Here is an 18195-nt window from a genome sequence, read left to right as displayed (position 1 = left end):
TTAAAAGCATTTCCTTAGTTCTGACTCTTCAGTGATATATGTGTAAGAGTCATTAAGATTCCTTATCTTCATCCTAGCCATAAAATGCCATAAAATGTATAAATTCTAACAGTGAAATGTAGTTTTAGAGTTATAGTGTATTCTTTTGAGTTAACACTTTCTTTAACATTGATTTAATTTGCATTTGTTGGATGTGTGATTTATTATTTAGCCTCTGGAAATACATGCATAATGGGTGAAAGCCACGGAGCAAATCTAGGTGGCTTGAGATAGTAATTTCAGTTTATTTCATTAATCTACATCGCCTGCTAATATTTACTAAGCTGAAAACAATATGAGGTTTTCAGTTCTCCTTTTGACATTCATTTATCAAATAGTGAAGGTGTATAGGCTATACCTAAAAATTGTATTTTGTATAATGTGGATGTAGTAATTAATAATATACAGTCTCAGTCTTAAAGTAGGTTAGACCTTTAGGGACAGATAGAAGAGTGAACAGGCAATTTCAGAATGAAACATATAGGAGCTAAAAGATGTTAGGAAGTTTCAATAGCACAAGGACAATTTTTTTTCTTGCGGGTTGAGGCAACTTTATGTAACAGTTTTTTGAAGGTACTGTCTTTGAATAGAGCAATGTTGAGTGAGTCGAATTTTGAACAGTAAAGAAACTGAGGTACAGGGGAAAATGTTTCACTTGCTAGTAAATAAAGAGCAAAAGTAAAGTAAAAAATAATATGGATGTTCTTGAGGGAAAGGGTTGTAGTCCAGGTATCAGGAATATGATATACAGGAAAGCAGATTTTGAGGCAAAAGGCTGTGAAAACTTGTTTAAGTACATGGACTCTTGGCCTTTAAATGCTCAGCTGAAAAGTTGGTAAAAATTAGAAGGTCATTGAAAGCCACTGAGCAGTGGAGTGGCATAATCAGCGGTACGCTTTTCAAAGATGCGTGCAGGACTTTGGTGCGGGGCACTTGAACAATGGAGTGAAATCCAGTAGTGCTAGAAAGTCAAGCTGGGACTATCTAATCAAGAGATCGAGTAACCTTTATTGTTACAATATGAGAAAACAAAAAGTATTATATGATGAGTGAGGTACAGTTGAGGGTAATTCAGTAAACAGACTAAACAAGGAGCTGGATCTGATTGCAAGAGAAGAGAGATAGTGGCAATGCCTAGAAGTGACATCCAAGTGTGGAGCTCAAGAATTGGAAAATTGACATTTATTTCATTAAAAGTAAGGGCGTTTAGACATTTTGATGGCTTATTGGGAAGGTAGACAACTTTATTTTGGATATGTTGATGTATTGATAGGTAGGAATTTATCAGGAGATTATCATGAATGCCCACTGTGTTTCAAATACTATAATAGGTGAAAGAGTTTTAGTAAACAGGCATGATAGACTTAGCTGGTGCCACAAGAAAGTTAGAGTCTAGTTGACAGAATAGAAAATAAATATATGTGGTTGACTTAAAAACAGTCACATGTTTGTCCCTTCCCATCTGAAGGGGTAGTCCAGTTCAATATCTCTTAATATGGGTTGGCCATGTGAGTCATTGTGGCCAATGCATCATTATCAAATATAATACAAGTGGAGACGTGTAAATATTTGTGCATTGTATACTCTTGTTTTTACCTTTTTGAAGATTTTATTTACTTTTAGAGAGAGGGGAAGGGAAGGAGAAAGAGAGGGAAAGACACATCAATGTGTGGTTGCCTCTCATGGTCCCCGTACTGGAAACCTGGCCTACGACCCTAGCACATGTCCTGATTGGACATCAAACCAGCAGTTCTTTGATTCACAGGCCCATGCTCAGTCCACTGAGCTACACCAGCCAGGGCATGCACTCTTATTTTTAAAACCCTGACATTGACAGGTGAATATTTCGGGGCTAGTCTGCTAATGGATGAGAGACATGTGGCTGAGTCACTCCTAATGCATTGGGTAACAGCCTGCTAATTGCCAGAATGATAATTAAGGCCATCCTAGATCATTCATTTACCAGCTGATCCTTCAGCTGACAGCAAACACATAAGAATGCTTAACGGGCTCCAGCTAAGTAAGCTCACACTAGAAGGATCATCCATCCAACCCACAGAATCATGAACTAAGCAAATTTTTGTTTTTTTCAATCTACTAAATTTTGAGGTACACAATTAAATTAACTTATAGGAAAAAATATATGTATGCATACACACCTACATACATACATATACACAGAGGCTGTTGACCTTATCCTTCAATGATCTGGTCTTGAACTCTCTAAGTTACTTATTCTCTTGATACTATAATCTCAGTTTCTTAAAATCCAATCTCTGAAAAACCACTTTTCATTTTTTCATCTCAAGCCCCCTAGTTTCCTGTCTCCAAAAGTCTTACAACTCACCATGATCTATAATTCATGGATCCAATCTTCTTTTCACTATACCTCACCTCCCTAATGTCTTTTTTGGTATTCCTCTCTGAGTTCAAGTCCATGGCCAGTCATGAAATCCCTTTTTTGTGCACACTTTTGCCCCCTCCAGGTTTTGACATTTTCCAGTGCTCAAAAAAAGAGAGAAAAAGACTGGTTAGATCTAATTCTTTGCCCATTCCTTGTATCCACCTATGTGGATACAAAAACACACAAGCACAGTACTGGTCTATACTTATGAGCATAGCCCTTGACCCCTGGTTCCACCATTCCAAAAGTCTTTCTGAATCCTGTGTCAGAGCTCCAACCAGCAAAGCTGTTGATTTCTTGGTATTTACCTGTTCACTTACAAATCAAAGTATTAGATTAACTTAAAACATCAGAGAATAACCTCCTCAGGCACTTCATAATGCCAATGACATGTTACCGCCTCTTAATACCACCACCATAGACAATATGAATGTAATTACAGGAGACTCCTCACCAGATGTTTACAGTGTACCCATTCTTTGGTCTTTGAAAAGCACTGTGCATTTTTAAAAGGTCTGTCTAGATAAACAACATAATTTATTTAAGAAGGTTTTAAAAACACACATGCATCTATCTTTTCAGAAGGCAGCGCGTTGTCTGTAACAGCAATTATAAACAAGACAAATTTCTACAACTGAAATGGGAGTTTGCTTGCAAAAGTACATCAGAAAATCTAGTTATAGGCTTCACTAAAGAGAGAGAACAATTATTCTCAAAATAAAGTGCAGTGTCTGCTTTCAAGCCATGAACACATTAATAGCTTCAACAAATTCACAAAGTTTGTTCCTGTTCCAAACACATTCATAGTAGGTCACAGTTGAGTATCTCCAGGCAGACTGAGATGTTTTGAAACTACTTATGAGGAAGCACTTCAAGTTTAGAAAGTTCACATTGACTTTGGTAGAGCACTGTATGTGCAAACAGGTTTCTTGTTCAAGCTTCTGCAATCAACTGTGGCAAAGCTGCCTACAAAGTTGTCTCTAATAAGACGGCTTAAATGTGTTGCCACATGGTTATTTTCTTATCTGGCTTTACAAGTTCTCCAAAAGGTGCTGTATAAAGAATCAAAGCATTTACCTGCAGTTGAGATACAACCCCAGGAAATGTTAAATGCAGATTTCAGCCTACTGTTCAGGGACATAACCAAAGAAGTGAAATTCTTCTGTGTTGTTTCAAAGGACCCTCTCATGTACTGGTTATGTGCTTAAGGGAGATCAAATGACCAAAATCCTCAAGTTTTCCCTTTACTGCAAGTGTCTGTCTTCTCAGTATTCTCCCAGGCACATCGACTGGTTTGCAGCAGAGCCCTGAACCACAAATTTCACCCAGGGTCCTTAGCCACAGGAAGTCCCCAGAGGAAAGCAGAGCCAGAGGCAAACTCTTTCATAGGCACTCCACTCTCTAACACTAATATTTTTTCCAGGAGGAATTAAAGCAACATTAAGTAGGGGGAAAGTGACGGAATTGTCTGACCCTCAGAACATGTTCCAAAACAGGGTACGATAGACATGTGCTTTTTTTTTTAAGTAACCCCAGAAAATTGAGGATTAGGGAATGGGTGAGAAGCTGTGGGCTGATGATTTGTCTACAATCTTCATTATTATTTTTTTCTTTCCACATTATGATGAAGACTATTTATCCACATGATTGGGAATCTTCCCAAGGAAGAGCATTGCGTAAGAAAAAAGAAGTTGATTTCCTAATATACTTAACGGTGAATGTATCACCTTCCTTACAATTTTCAAATTTGAACTCTTGTGCAAAACCAAGTCTCTGTTTTACTAATACAGTGACTAATTTTGAAAAATAGGTCACCCTCATGGGATGGTCATTTCCTCTCTGGTCTGAGATTCATTCTGGTATCTATCAAGACTACCCTGCCAATATTTGACTTTGGATTCTCTCTATTCTGTGTGTTTATATTATATATAATGCATAGCTATATAATTAGATATGGTACATACATACCTAGTATCCATATATTGTCAACTTTTCTTAAATGTTGACCACAGCTTTCCAGGGATATGGAATGGCATTGGTTCCATCCTGGACATGGTGTTTGCCTGTTGGGGTGCTTTGGGAAAGTCAGTTACATGTCCAGAACCTCAGACTCTTTATCAGTGTAATAAAGGGACTGAGAAAGATGGGGTCTCCCATGGGCTGCTAACAGAATATCTTATTATTCTGTGATCATGCCCAGTTTAATGTCCCCTATAAGAATAGAGAAGGTATTTGAAGATGGACATTTGAACGTGTTATACAGATGTGAGTCATCATATCATTGCTTTACACTTAGATAGCACTAAACTTTTTATTAACTGTTTTCAAATATGATTTCTTGTAGAAACCCTGAATGGAACATAAAAGAGACTTTACTGTGATTAGTGCTTTTAATGGAAAATTAAAATAAGTTAAACATTTTTAATCTTGAATCAGGTGTTCTATGTACACTCACTTTACCCCCACTCTGCTTCAAGTATGTAAAAAAAACTCATTGCCTTTAGAAATAAATACAAATGGCTGCTAGAATAATCATTTACCATTTTTTGAGATATATAAGATATTTTAGTGTCTTGGAAAATTATCAAGAGCAACTCACCAACAATATAGAAGTGACGTAGTTTGTGTGTGTGTATTTTTTCCCCTTCAAATGAACAACAAAAACTTTGTGAATTATAAAGAAGGCAGAGACTTGTCATGTTACGGAAAAGACAACTCAGATGGCCTCGGAGTTTATGAAGTGGGGTTTATTCACGCATGCAGACCCAGAGGAGATAAAAATCCAAATTCTGGGCCATGAGCTTAAGCTGGAGGTTTCTTTATATGCTTGTTACACAGGCAGAAGGAGGAGGGAAAGGAGTGCAACTGTGAAAATGGGGATTAGTGTACGACCTTGAGATGACTGCTTATTTGGGAAAGGCTGCTGTCTGGGAACGGCTGCTAGTCAGCTCCTACCTAAGAATGGCTACTGCTCAGCTATGTCCTGTCACAGTCATACAACAAATGCCAGGAAGGTGTTTAACATATATATGCATGATGCTAGGCTACTGTATCAATTTTAGTAAACTACGTTATGCTGCTATTAATAAACTTAAAAATCTCAGTGGTTTATGCTACAGGTCCATCAATGGGAGGCCATGGATTGTTTCCCAGCACTTTTAATCAGATACCCAGAATGTTAGTGTAGCTTCTATATAAATAATATCTACAGTCCTGGGAGAAAATTGAGGGTATGGAAAGGTATACATTATCTCAACATTTTTGCCAAGGAGTGATAATCACTCTTCTGCTCACATCTAAACAAGTCATATGGCCATGCTTGATTTCAACAGAGTTGTGTTGTGTATTCAACCTGCTGGAATGGATGAAAAAACATGGTAAAGATTAAAAGAGTCTATCACAGCTATTTTCCAAAATAAGTTGATATCCTGAAAAGTATTTAAAGATTACTGAGGCAATGAGTTTTTTATATATGATTTAAACAATAGAGGAGTTAAATTATAAGAACCAGATGTCAAATGTTAGATTAAAAACCTTGAAAAATATATTCCTTAATAAAAGTATTGAGAATATCTTGTCACAATTATTCAAAATCAACCTTTTGGAACTCTGGAAATAAAACAAAAGCTTCTAATTATCAAACAAAAGTTTATTCAATAAAAAAGATTAAGTATCAGTGAAGGAGCAAGTTTTGTGGCATTTTAACTTGCCACAAATATTTCCATTCTTCTGTTGGAGTCCTTGATATTTTTGGTGTCCTTGAAATCGACAACCTTGCACTTGCAGTAGCTATAAAAACCAGCCACCTAACAGCTTTTAGGAGTCACTGCAGAGGACAGACTGGATGGTAGGTCCTCAAAAGTCCCATGCCCAGGGAAGAATAATCATTTGTCACGTTTAGGAAGTCCCTGAAAACCTCTGTTCTAGGGCTTGTCTGTACTGACGTGACTCAGCACATGCTCTCAGCAAAGTTTCTAAAATCAAGGGCACTTGTCAAAAAGCATCACTGGCAACTGGCAATTGTTTACCATCATAACTGCTTGAAGCGTCAACACCAGTTGGGAATAAGAGACTCACCCAAAATTTAAAAGGACAAATTGGGAAAAGAGGTGTCCACAATGGATTTTGAAAAATTCTAATGTATTTCTCATAATTTTGAAGGCTGCACACATACGCAGGGCAACTACTTGCCCAGAACACATATAAGAAGGCCCTACTCTCTGATCTCCGGCCCACCTTGAGGGTCTGAATGAACAGAAAGAGAAGCCTAAGGCACAGTTGTCTGGTCTGAGCTCAAGAGGGTTCAGCACATTTAACAAAATCTCTGCCCAGTCAAACTAACTCCTAAGTTAACTGGGTATACATTTCAGTGGCTACACATGACAAATAATGGAAGCTTTATAAAAATAGTCCAGCCCTGGCTGGTGTGGCTCAGTGGATTGAATACTGGCCTGTGAACTGAAAGGTTGTCGGTTCAATTCCATGTCAGGGCACTTGCCTGGGTTGAGGTCCAGGTCCCCAAGTGGGGGTGAATGACAGGCAACTGATTTGATGTTTCTCTCCCTCTCTTTCTCCCTCCCTTCCCCTCTCTCTGAAAATAAATAAATGAAATCTTTTTTAAAAAAGAGTCATAGTGCCCTGGCTGGCGTAGCTCAGTGGATTGAGCACGGGCTGGGAACCAAAGTGTCCCAGGTTCGATTCCCAGCCCGGGTACATTCCTGGGTTGCAGGCCAGAACCCCCAGCAACCGCACATTGATGTTTCTCTCTCTCTCTCTCTATCTCCCTCCCTTCCCTCTCTAAAAATAAATAAATAAAATAAAAAAAAAAAACAAAGAGTCATAGTAAACAAAGATACATGTCAGCAAAAGCAGTCCACAAGGAGGTGGATAAGTTTAATTTTCAGAGATAACACAGTAAGTTATTTAAAATGTACAGTTCTCTACATGCACAAAAGTTGTGAGACATACAAAGAAGCAGAAGAATGTAGCTCATACACAGCAAATGTTGCTGATCATAGAAACTAGAGTTTTCGTGGTGATCACTTCATTAAGTAGATTTTCGAACAACTATGTTGTATACTTAATGTGATATTGTATATTAATTAAATACCTAAATAAAAATATCTAAATAAAAATACAGCAAAATAGTCATTAATAGAAAAATTAAGCATCTAATTTTACTGTGAAATAGTGTTGACTCAATCTAACTAACACATTTCCTGCAAATGTACCTTGATAGCTGTTGTTTTGTATTTTCAAATTTTGTTAGTTTTGTTTTGAAGATTCTGATTAGCAATTCTTTCCAGTGAGTTTTCTCTCATTAAATTAGGCAAATTTAAATATATTTTCAAATCATAATGGCATTAAAGAATCAGTGATATCCAGTGAACATTCCCTATTATCATTTTTGGCCTACTTTCAAAAACTGAATTTTCTTTGCTACAAGGTCTAGATTAACTAAAAAAATGTGTAATATATTCAGACAGATCAAAGAATATATTTATATTATGACTTTGCAAGCATAAGAAATATTACTTTATCTAAATTTGAAATCTCTTTATTAGATCCAAATTCATTCAAACACGTTGTTTATACCACTTACAAATGTTCATATAATACTGCGTTGTATAATATATGTTCTAAGTATAAAATATGTTACATGTAATGTAACTGATTTTATTTTTAACAACTTGATTTTATTTTTAAAAGCTCTATTTAACCAAAAGAAAGGACAGATAAAACAATGCAGATTGGAGAAGGCCTGATAGAGTTTCAGCAGGTCCATGAAAGATCCACTAGTGGATAATCAATCTTATGGCAAATATAAAGCTTTGGCAAAATTTTACCTATGTAAATTTTATTCATGTGCTTGTTTTCATGTTTCAAATTCAAATACTCTCACAATATTTTTATAGTATCAACTTTATGAACAGCAATTTTGACCAGGGAAAAGAAAAACTACCTAAATTGCTTTAAGATTTTGACCTGTTTTACATCTTTCTTCTCAGTGTTTATTCTGAGCTCTCCTTCATATTTGATTTGAATTTTTATATTAAAGAGTTTTTAAGACATTGCCATCCTCACTCTGAATTGCTATTTACATATTAGGAAAATGTATAAGTGTTAAATGGCTTTTTAGACCGAAATATTGGTTGTCTACTGTCAAATAAAAATTTGAGATAAAATTAAAATTTATTACAAACAAAAGTATATCTTTTCAACTCTAAGAAAATTTCATGAATCATTTCTCAAACCACATCTCTATCTTTGATTAAAATGATCTACAATATGATTAGAAACTGGTCATTAATACGGACATTTAATGGTAGTTTTATGATTGACTGCAGCATAATTCTGCCAACTCTTCCCCTGAGCAAAGTCATAGGAATATCATGAATCAAGGACTATTAATGAATTGCACTCTGCAGATCTTATGAAACTTTTAAAAATTGCCAATTAACTAGAAATAATTTTTAATTGCAGAAATTGTTTGCATTACCCATTTCTTCCTTTCTGGGCAATCCAAAATTGTCAGGAAGTGATTGTGCATCGAGGCAAGTTATCCACCTTTTTCATCTTTCATGGTTAAAGAGAAGAATGCCTATAGAAATAGAGACATAAAAATACTTAGGTGAAAATTTAAGATTTTTAAGCCTATAGAAATGTTTCTTTCATTACTCTTAAATATTGTCACAAAAGGGAAAAAATAGTAAGAGTTTATGGACTAATAATTTAACAATACTATTCATATTATTTCTTACTTTCCTTTCTTACTGACTCAAAATAAGCATTAAAATATTAAATTCTTTCAGCATTTTAAAAAATAAGTATTTGTGTAAATATTGTTCCAAGTTTAAAATTCTATTTCCCAAATGCAATTGAATGTGTAATTCCAATCCTAATATCATTAGGATTTCCCTTAATATCATTATTAGTATTCTCAAAATGCTGTTCTAGAATGCCATTTAGAAAAAAAAAAACACTTACTCAGAGTTACATGGTTTTATAGAAAAGTACTGAGTGACATAGATTCCATTTAGGGTTATTCATTTTCTCTGAATGTACACAACATACTTCCTTTTTAAAAAAATAGTTTTAAAACAACAAAAAAAAATTGTGAAAATGGTCAAAATGTGTGATTCCACATTAAGCAATGTACTGAATTGTACTCTTGTCACTAGGAACTCAGTTTCCCAGAATGCTCTTTTCTGTTTGGTTCCAGGTTAGAGTGTGACCAAAGGAAGCAGTTGTCATGACATACTGAAGGCAGTCAATATTTACAGGTGTGGAGAGGTGCGCAAACCTGACGGGTTCCAATTTGTCCTCACTCATCTGGCTTTCCTTTCAGTTCTTCTTCCCAACTGCCAAACCTGCTGATCGATAGTAAAAGCAAGCCAACCACACAAGTTTTGCTCAGAACGCAGACCATAGCGGTGAAGAGCTAACACCCTCCCATAAGCTGATAACAGCCCACAGTTTGTGATAGAACTACAGCAGCTGGTCATCCCTAGGTTTCAGGTGTCCTGGCCAGGTTTCCTTCACTTGTGCCAGGTAATGGTACTGACTTGTCACAGGTTACTCAACTTTCCCTTTGGGACCTTCACCTCCCCAGCTACACCCACAATTGTAAGGCCCAATTCTTATAAAAAGTTTCTTACTCTAAAATAGTTGTCATAGTTTTGCTCCACTCCTTAAATCATATTATTGTATTTGCGTCTACACTCACTTGGTCTTTTGAATCAAATTTATACTCTCATGTTTATTTTCCCGAAAACACGTATACAAAATGGGAAATTGAGAGTAGAATGTCATTATTTATGTTGCCCAGAACATGGAGGTCATTTCTAATGCCAATGTAACTAATTATATAGAAAAAAACACAATTTTGAACTTTTCATATTTTACAATTTTATGTTGGCATTTTTTTTTTTTACATTGCCTTATCTTGCCTTTTTTTTCAGTCTAAAGTCCCCTACAACTACAACACAACATGTTTTCAAAATTTGGACTTTGAAAGTAGGTACATAGTTTTTCTTATTTTTTTTTTAAATTTCCATTTTCTATAGAAATTTCATGGCTCATTATCTCAGAAGAGACTTTTCTGCCTAAACCCCATTACATTTTGTGCTCTTATAGTGGGGATCCAGGCTTATTACTATTAAAAAAATAATCATTGGAAGAATGGTATGGAGATTTTATATTACTGGCTTTATAAAACTAGCAAGATACTTTTAACTGAGGGCACAAAACATGATTTGAAATAGAATTAAAAATATCAAAGTAATGTTTGGAGCAAAATTGCCCTAGTCTATGACATTTAGACTAGAATTTAATTATGCATTAGTTTAATTTGTTTAAGCATCAATTTCTACTATAATAATTTATTATACTCCTAAAATATCTTAATTTTATATAATTTATTTAGATAAATTTCTATCAATAAATGAAAAAAAAATCCCTAATTTGGAAGGTAGCAAGAATAATCCTGTCCAGTCTACCTAATTGAAAAAAATAAACTAAAAATTATTTCACTTTTAAGAAATTATTTTACTGTTCATGACACAGAGTTAGGAGAAGTTCCCATAAAAGGGGATTAATTCACACTGAGACTAAATGTCCTTGCAAAGAACATACTTATGTTTGTCTTTATAAATAATGTTTGTCCTTTATAAATAACAATGTTTTGGATCAGCTATAACTTTACCAATGCTTCATTTATCAAAGGATGAATGCTCGCCAAGTTGGAAGCAACAATAAAAATCTGAAAACAACAGAATCAAAGATCCACCACATTCTGAAACGAATGTTATATTATAACAAGACACCATTTACTTAATTTTAACGCGTTGTAGAAATATGGTATTGAGCTCTTACTATTTTTCTCCTCTACACATTTGTTGAATAGTATGTAAAATGACAAGGACTGATTATATTGTTAATGATAATCATTTAATCTAAATTAATGTTCTGGGCTTGCCTTTAAATAGTATATGACACTGGTGGTGAGCATGTGTGAATATTAGTAGCTCATAGCAACAAGTGAAGACGGTAAGGCCTTATGTCCTTCTGTTTATGTTTGCAATAAATAAATAATCTAGTTTGTATTTCTAAATTGCTAGTACCATACTGTGATTTTTAAATGCCTAAGGCACACATGCATTTTACTTACATGTGATGGAAGTAGTTTTTTTAATCATAACTCATTTCTAAGAGAACAAAATGTGAGAGGCCAACACCAATCTTCACCTTCTGTGACTGTATATTTCCTTCTGAAAGAATACAAAAAAAATTCATTTCTACATTATTCAGATCAAAATAGGGCCTCTTGAAAAACAGATTAGAATTAACATTAAATTACTTTAATCTTTACTTGTTTAGTTTTCAATTATCAATACCTGCCATGTTTGATTTTATTTTTCCTTTTAATGAATTTTAAAGATTTTATATATAATATATATTAACATGTAAGTTATTATGTAATTCAAATATAATTATATTAGCATATAGTATATAGAATATATAATCACACATAGAATTTAAAAGGACTTTTAATATAAATTCCTGGTTTCATAATCTATGAATATGGTCTAGAAAATTTACAAGAACTATTTTAGTTTATGAGTAATATCCTATAATGGTACACATGATTAGTTGCATGTCTTTTTTTTATAATAAAGTTTAGGATTAGATTAAATCATGCTATCCCTGATTATTTCATAAAAAGATTTTAGACAACCAAATGAAATATATTAGACTTACCATTACCTCATTGAAGATTCTGGGAAATATGAAAAAGAAGAACATATATGCATCATTTAACCTTTTAATGTTGCAAAAGGTATATTTCTGCAGATAATTAATAAGCTCATTAGGATGGATATTTTTTCTGTTAGAATAAAAATACTTTTCTACACTAATAAACTTCCTGACAGAAATCCAAGAATTACATTTCTTTATTCAGAACTTTTTTAACCAGTTGAGATGTTTAACATCATAATCACGGGTCATTTATATTATAATTGTGTCTAATGTGAATATAAATTGAAGTCAGTTAGTACAGGCAGTCTGAACGAATTTTGTTATTCTTGCCTAAGGATCTGTCTCCAAGACTGGAAATGGTGTCTTGAGGTTGCCTGATTTACAGTACATGTTTACAGTACTTCAGTCATTTCTATGTGAATGTAATGATCCTGCTTTCTTAAAAAAGAAGAGGATATAATTTGAATAGAGAAAAACTTAACTTTTGCCACCATAGAGGAGATATTCTGACATTAAGAAAGGTTATAATTGAGTCCTATAGCTTCAGCCTGAGTTACTCTGATCTTTCAGTAAGGGATTTATTCTCAAATACAAAATTTTGGGGCCCATCATAGTTTTTTAAAATTGTACAAATTTATTATAAATATGTGATAAGGGATTATATGCCTCAGTTTGATCATAATTAGAATAGCCAATTCTTTTTTCTTTTCTAAAATACATTTTTGAGGATATGATGGAACACTTCACACTTTAAATTGTATCATGACTGGAAGAAGTTATAGATGTCATCGTGTACCTTCTGAAAAAAAGACCCTTCATCAAACCTAGAGCAGTTTCATTCAAATAAGTTAGAATTAGTAGGGCCTCATCTGTCTGGAAAATAATGACACCAGAAGTTTTATAGGCCCATTCTTTCTTGCCCTCGGACTTTTTAAAGAGCTAATATCACTGGGCCTTTAAAATCAAATCACTGTTATATATGATTTCTTTTCCATCCATTTACAAATGTCATTGTTAATTCATTTTTAGATTGCACTTAATTGAGAATAAAACTCAGAGCATGACTATCATAAGAGGCACATTAATTCTAAAGTTCACTTATATAGAAGATTTGTTTTTAATCACAGTGATTTTTCTTTTTCATCTCCATTTACATTATGGCTAAGCAAAAGGGCATGAAGAAAGACGGAGTCCATGTAACTTGTATTGATTAAGATAATGTGAACAACTAATTGACTTTCATTAATTATCTAAACTGCCTACTCAGTGCCCAGAAATTTGGGCAATTAATTATAGCATTTCATTGCATACAACTTCAAAATCATCTATAGTGTTTTTCTAATTACAGATGCATAATGGCATGGTATCCTAAAATTATCATGACCCATGCAATATATTTGTTGTAGATGTTTCTAATGTTAGGATGAAGAAAAGCATTGCCACATCTGAATGGATAATAGGAGAGCATAAAATGGAATAGTTTAATTAAAACATGTCTAAACTATCCCAATCCCATGCAGTAAAACCCCTTGATGGCTTCTAAATGTTCCTAAAATAAATGTACAAATTCTTAATTGCCCTACTTAAAGTCACTGCTGGTTCTATAATCTTTCCATTTCCCCAGCTTCATTTTACACTATTTTCTACATCACTCTGCAGATTCCAGTTATATAAGAATACCTCTAGTTCTCAATTTATCCAAGCTTTTAACCAACATAAATTACTCACAAATACCTTTTCCTGTTCCCAGAAGTATTTCTGTCTTCTTGTGCATTTCACCACAACATCCTTTTCACTTGGGTATCTCTGATGTCTTTTGCCATATCAGCTATCTTAACTCCCAGTCCTACTTCCTCAGATTAGACTAAATGTCTTCCTTTATATGCTTCTGTATCACCAGGAAATGATACTGTGACAGCAACACCTTAATAGAACCACAGCTTTGGACATTTTTAAAATTTGGATCATCAATTCTCTGAAAACTTTTTATAGAAGCAGATGACAGTATACACTTTTACTTCTGCTGTAACAAATTACCACAAACTCAGTGGCTTAAACAACATAGCTTACTGTGACATATCTCTAGAAATCATAAGCGGGAAATGAGTCCTACAGGACTCGAGTCAAGGTGTCAGAAGCAAGGGAGAATCTTCCTTGACTTCTCCAGCTTCTAGAGGCTGCCTCCATCACTTGGCTTTTGCTGTAGCCCTTTAAACTCTGCTTCCATCTTTACATCACCTTCCCTGACTGTAGACTCTTCTGTCACCCTCTTATAAGCGTCTTTGTGATTACTTGAGCTCACAGGGGTAATATAAGAAAAATTTCCAGTCTCAAGGTTCTTAAGTTAATCACTTCTGCAAAATCCATTTTGTCATGTAAGAAGACAAAGCCACATATCACAAGGTTTAGAATCCAATGGACATCTTTGGAGGAAGTAGTACATTATTGTACCGAACACAGTCAGGATATTTTAGAAGTGATCACATTGTCTCTTCCAGAATTTAGCACACTTTATTTCATTGACTCCTTTAACACTTTTCACTGAATCTTTACTGCATGCAGAAAATTATAATGAAACAAAGATGTGCTGATGATGAGGCAACATTAGCATCTCAGGACTACTGCATAGTAAGATGACAGTTTGTGGTCCCCCATGTCTCATCGGAAGAAAGGTAGAGACAGAGATCTATGATGAAAATGATGCTTTATAAATGTAAGCACCAAGCCAGAAGTAGTTGTATGGGTTAATAAAACATATTTTAGAAACTGGAAGTGCTCCACAATGACTATTTTTCAAGTAACTTTTCAGTAGCATTTGCTTATATATTATGCATAAATTGCCACTGAAGTGCAGGGAAGCTCTTTTGTTTCTCCTCCTCTGCCTCCTTTTCCTTCTTCTCATCCTCCTCCTTCTTCTTTGACATATATTTCCTTGGCCAAGTTTCAATAAAATATTTTCCAAAAGAAAAAGCAAAGCATGGATATCAATTGTGTTTGGTAGTCCAAAATAAGAAGTTCTGTTTGGGGAACTGGAATAAAGAATTAACTTGAATGAAGTAGCCCACTTCATTCAGGCCTTCTCATCAAGAAGCAGACCTATAGTATTTATTTTACTCTCAAGGAATGAAAAAGTAGAATACAAACAAATAGTTAAGTACCCAAGATACTTTGAAAATGAAACAAATATTCCTTTCATCTGAGTAATCGGATAGTACCCACATATTTTACTTTATTTCAAGTTACAGAGGATTAAGATCAGTCCTTAAAAGTAGGCCTCCAATTAGGCAATTGTTATGTGCTGTCAATCACCTACCACATCTACATAACAAAGCATAACATCATCTTTAAGTTTGAAAACCTCTGGGTTTTAAAACTTTATTTCCCTTCTCCCCAACTTCTTATAATTTTAGAGAAGCACAGCCTTGGGTAGTTTTATTTCACTATTTGTATCTTTTGTTGCTAAATTATTTACAAATAAACATATCTTACATAACATTAAATTGTTTTTTCACGATGATCAGTCCATTGAGGTGAACAGTTCTATGTCACTTTTTAAATGCCTGATTTTATAAAAATAACAAGCATGTTAAATAGTTGCTATTTACTTCATTTTCATTTATTGCAGTTATCACAGAATAAACTGAAATTCACCTTCTACACCTCCCCTTCTCACAATGGACATGATTTCAAATGCATAGGTCATAGTGTATATTTGGCAGGATGGACTAAAAGCTGAATGGCATAGGCATTAAAAGGTGATTTTGAAAGAAGGTCTCTGAATAAAAGGAGAGAAGAATGAGCTGAAAAGGGAGAAGCACTTTCAGTTTTAAGAATGTGATGACATTTCAGCCTTGGCAGGTGTAGCTCAGTGGACTGAGTGCCAGCCTGCAAACCTAAAGAATCAGTGGTTCAATTCCCAGTCAGGGCACATTCCTGGGTTGCGGGCCAGGTCTCCAGGAGGGGGTGCACAAGAGCCAACTACACATAGATGTTTTTCTCCCTCTCTTTCTCCTTCCTTTCCTCTCTCTCTAAAAATAAATAAATAAATAAATAAAAATCTTTAAAATAATTTGACATTTCAGTAAAAATGATGAGTTATAGAATGTATATTTCATCTCCTTACTAAAATGACCAATGATTTATAGTGAATTAAGCAACTTAATGAATTGTTGTGATATGTACAGCAGCAGCATTCTGTTTTAAAAGCAATGAATATTATAACAGCAGTCCTGAGAAGCCCTGCTATTCTTGTATTCTGCTATTCAAAGTAACAAGACAAAGTCTTTCAAATTTTAACTGTATAATATCAAGTTCAAATTTTAATTTACTTTTTTTTCTCTAATATTATCATAGTTAGTAGACTGGTTAGACAATTAAAATAAATTAAGAACAAGTTATGTGAACAGAATCCTTAGACCCTTTACATGTTGTAAAATCAAGGAATGTTTCCCAAAAGCAAAAACAAACAGACTGAAAACTAACAGTGTCTTAAATAAGGAAATGCTTTGTTTCATCATATAAGAATTGTAGAGGCAGGAAGGCAAGGTTAGTTCAAACATTCAAATATGTTAATTAGGAAAATATATTTTACTTTTTTAGCCCCACTATTCCTAGCACACAGCTTTCATTCTCCTGATTGCGAGATGATTCCTTCTATTACAGGCATTTTTTTTTCTATATTCTGGCAGAAAGGACAAAATGAACCCTTTAGCTGTAATTTAAAAAGGGTGAGCTAACCCTTTTTCATAAATGAAACATTCCCTTGGCCATTTTCTAGAGACTTTGGCTTACATCTTACTAGCCAGAAGTTTTAACATGTCTACATCTAGATGCAAAAATATCTATGAAAGTTAGGGTTTGTAGTTTTTAACCACTATAAAATAGAAAAACAGAAAAAAAGACATATGCATGGCTTATATGCAACTTACTGTTAGGGTATGCCACAAATATTATTATATTAATCCTAACAACAAACCTATATGATAGTGGCATTTCCTAATTTACAAAAAATAAAACTGAAACTCAGAAGGTTAAGTCAAATCCTCAAATTCATGAGCTTGAATAGCAGGACTGAGAAAAAACCCAGTTGTCCTATACCAAAATGAAAGCTTGTGTGTATTTTTGGACAATACACTAATAATATTTTATTAGAATATAAATAAGGGCAGGTGAGTTTAATCCTGTTTAGTAACTACTATATTAGTGGGTATAAAAAAACTGTTCTTGCCTTTCTCACACATACATACAGAGAAAGAGAGGAGTAGAGAAGGAGGGGGGTAGAGAAAGAAGAAACTCTACAGTTTATACTGTTACTAAACAAAAATGGGACCACAAAAAGGCAAACTCTAGAGGCAGAGGCTGGTGAGAAAGGAAAAAAGGTTTTTATTCAGATGCTAAACAATCTGGAAGAATGGGGGACTCCACATCTCAAAGTTCATCTCCTCTGCAAAACATAGACAATACCTAGCTGTCCTCAGCAAGACCAAAACAAAAGTCAGTACCCAGAATTCCTACCTCATTTTAAAGTGCTGTCCTGTGGATCCCAAGGCAGCTGCTAAGCAGTTATCCGGGTACCTTAGCTAGTTTCCAGCTGCTGTCGTGCTTCAGCCTCCCTCCTGGAGGCTGCATGTGGAGCAGGAGCCACTATTGGCCATGCAGCTTCTAGGGCCACAAGGCCCTGTGTTCTTGGGCTGGAGAGTGTGTAAATGCACTAGTGAATGCTCCACCAGGTGAAAGAAAGGGAGAGAGACAATGAGAAGGACTGTTTCCTAGAGGCCATGGGCCAAGTGAGGATGAAAGTCACATGTCCCTTGGAGAGGGCAAGCTAGTGCACTCAGTGTTGATATGTAAAGGGGTGTGGGAAACCCCACATGGCCTCTCAGGCAGTGCCAAGAGTGGCCTCTCAGGCTGCAGCAAAGGCGGCTTCAGCAGGAGGGGCTGGGCATCTGCAGCCAGGAGCAATACCTCCACAGTGGGGACAGAGCATCCGCAAG

At 34.9% G+C, this 18195-nt stretch overlaps 1 long non-coding RNA gene across 1 annotated transcript in view; it reads right to left on the bottom strand.

Moving 5' to 3' along the window:
* Nucleotides 1-18195, bottom strand: part of LOC123808859 — a 75048-nt gene that overhangs the window by 23230 nt on the left and 33623 nt on the right. Inside the window, exons 2-4 of the long non-coding RNA XR_006783843.1 lie at nt 12203-12221; nt 11613-11712; nt 8943-9044 (exon numbers count right to left, since the gene is read on the bottom strand). This is a non-coding gene — a long non-coding RNA (uncharacterized LOC123808859). The remainder of the gene's footprint in view (nt 1-8942; nt 9045-11612; nt 11713-12202; nt 12222-18195) is intronic.

This window comes from Phyllostomus hastatus, unplaced genomic scaffold (genome assembly GCF_019186645.2).
Source record: "Phyllostomus hastatus isolate PE091 unplaced genomic scaffold, TTU_PhHast_1.1 phas_scaffold_501, whole genome shotgun sequence".
Taxonomy (NCBI): Eukaryota; Metazoa; Chordata; class Mammalia; order Chiroptera; family Phyllostomidae; genus Phyllostomus; species Phyllostomus hastatus.
The sequence above is the reverse complement of the archived record's forward strand: the minus strand, read 5'-3'. Positions and strand labels throughout refer to the sequence as shown.